Consider the following 2,688-nt stretch of genomic DNA (forward strand, 5'->3'; position numbering starts at 1 on the left):
GGTGAGACAAATCAGCTTCAAGAATAGGCCAGAGGAAGTGGAAAGGGGTGAGTGACAGGACAAAGGGAGAACAGGTGAACGAAAGTAGGGGCAGGATCACAGGATGGAGCAGGGCAGAGAAAGAGAGGACGCCAGCGATTTATGTAACATCTTAAGAGAGCAGACAGGCAGCGAAGGTTCTGCAGCCCACATGCATCTGCTCTGGAATCTGAAAATTACTTTGGAGGGTTTTTCTTTTTCATTAGCCCCTCTGCCTGATGTTTCACAATGCTCTGGCACCTATCTGATGCAGCATGAAAGGAACCCTGGACCTCGCATATAGGAGGCACTCAAATATTTGTTCTATCTATCTATCTATCTATCTATCTATCTATCTATCTATTTTTGAGATGGAGTTTCACTCTGTTGCCCAGGCTGGAATGCAGTGCTGCGATCTCGGCTCACTGCAACCTCTGCCTCCTGGGTTCAAGCAATTCGCCTGCCTCAGCCTCCCCGAGTAGCTGGGATGACAGGCGAGTGCCACCACTCCTGGCTAATTTTTTTTTTTTTTTTTTTTTTGTATTTAGTAGAGATGGAGTTTCATCATGTTGGTCAGGCTGGTCTTGAACTTCTGACCTCAAATGATCCACCCGCCTCGGCCTCCCAAAGTGCTGGGATTACAGCCGTGAGCCACCACGCGCGGCCCAATATTTGTTGACTACTGGGAAAGGAGGAAGATGGGGCAAATGATGAATTACTTTTTTCCCATAAATCAGAATGTATTTAAATGATAAATCTAAACCACTCGTGTGTTTGTCCAGCAAACCCTCAAAAAATCGTGCAGGCTATTTCCTCACCAGTACATCTGGACATACTGCTTCCTCACATATGAAGACATCCTGGATTTGCTCATTATTTTTTCATCGCTCTTTAAACAGGGGGTTAGAAAATAGAGACATTGGGAAGGGGACAAGATGGTTTGGGGAACGTGGTGTGTGCACACTCATGCCCATGGGAGGGGGTTACAAAATCTGAAGAGGAGACTGCAGTCAGGAAGCTTGGATTCTAATCCATTTAGCCAGTAACTTGATGTATAAACTTGGGCAAGTCAGTTGATCTGGCATGCCCTGTTTCCTCATTTTCCAAATGAAAATATTAATAGTTAATCTATATACCTTACAAGGTGGCACTAAAAGTGTAAAGAAATGACATATAAGAGCATTTTGAAAGGATAAGGTTCTGTGTCAGTCTAAAATTGTGGAATTAATTGGTATGGTGAATGGAAAGAAGTTGAGAGGAATATCACTGGATTAGGAGGAAAGGTGGGACTGGAAAGGAGAGGGAGCCCCTCTTTCATTTGACATACCAGAAAAAGCCAAAACAGCCTCCACTACTCAAACCACAAATTTAGCCAACACCTTTATCTTGAGACATCTCTGGAAAAAGGATTTTTCCTTTTCCCTGCTCCTCAGTGCCAGGGATTTTTATTCATTTTGTGGTTATTGCATGTTTGCCATGTGCCAGGCAATGTGTTTATTAGCTTATTATTTCAAAATTAGCCCTGGAAGACAACACATATCTTCAAAGGACTCTCAGAGGTCATCTCATGTCTTCCCCTAACTTTCCTTGTTGATAAAAATGGCAGTTCATCCCTCACCACTTAATATGTGGAGGGATGCGGGCCTAAAGAAATTCAGTGACTTGACCAAAGCGCAGAATGGTGATGAAACCAATACCTAAGAGTGGGGTTTCTCACTCCCCTTTTCCATCACACATATATATACTGAAAAGACATGAAGTTGCTAAGATGTGTCCTGGAGGCTCTGAGGCAGATCTGCTGTAGGAGGGATCAGCAGAGGCTTCCCTAGTCAGGGCATTCTCTGGGCGTTCAGCCCTTCCCTCCACTGGGCTCCAGCGCTGTAGAGAGGATGGGATTTTTACCTATCAGTGCAGCGGGAAAAGATACCCAGGTGGCAGGAAGTTTAAGCCTCACCTGGAACTTATATTGAAAGCCACTTGGTATAAAGGATCATGGTTTGGAGACAGAATTCTATTCCTGCCAGCATTGACACTGTGTCTGCAAATCCGTCAGCTATTCTGAGTCTCCGTTTTGTCCCTGTGAGATGGAGATCATAAAATCCGCCTCATCCTTAGGATTATTCTCCTGAGGCTACAATAAGGCCTGAGGCTTTGTACACTGGAAGAAACGTGTATTAATAGCAACTTCTGTCCCACCCCATCCCCCAACAAGTCGATCCCCTCCGGAGCATACAACTTTTCCCCAGCATCCGACCTGCCCAGGCCACCCTAGCACCTAGGAGCGTGAATTCCTGATGAGAGTTCTGGGTGGCGCGACCTCCAGGCTCCCGCTCTCTTTTTTGTTTTAAAGGCGATGCTGTAGAGGCTGGCGATCTCCGGTCTTCACGAATCCGCACATCTCTCCATTATCACCACGCCCGCCCACTGGGCCCTGGGGCGGCCGGAGACCGGGTCTCTTGGGCTCCGCGTGTCGCCCGAGCCGCCGCGGAGCGAGGGTCCCTGCCCCCTGGGAAGCGGTCTCCGGCCGCTTGGAGGCCGCCTTCTTCCCCCTCCGTGAGTCAGAAACAAAGGCGGGGGGGCGGGGGGAGCGCCCGAGCTGCGGCTCCGCGATTCGCCCTTTATTCTGAACTCGCAACGTCAGCGGCCCGCGGATGGAGCTGCGGGGCGCGG

The 2,688-nt window shown here is 48.3% G+C and overlaps 1 protein-coding gene across 1 annotated transcript in view; it reads left to right on the top strand.

Moving 5' to 3' along the window:
- Window positions 1-2,371: 2,371 nt before the first annotated feature.
- The window catches only part of PLEKHO1 (pleckstrin homology domain containing, family O member 1), a 15,242-nt gene continuing 14,925 nt past the window's right edge, over window positions 2,372-2,688 (top strand). Inside the window, exon 1 of the mRNA XM_011937763.1 lies at window positions 2,372-2,571. The gene's annotated coding sequence lies outside the window, so the exon portion shown is untranslated. The remainder of the gene's footprint in view (window positions 2,572-2,688) is intronic.

This window comes from Colobus angolensis, unplaced genomic scaffold, assembly GCF_000951035.1.
Source record: "Colobus angolensis palliatus isolate OR3802 unplaced genomic scaffold, Cang.pa_1.0 Scaffold169, whole genome shotgun sequence".
Taxonomy (NCBI): Eukaryota; Metazoa; Chordata; class Mammalia; order Primates; family Cercopithecidae; genus Colobus; species Colobus angolensis.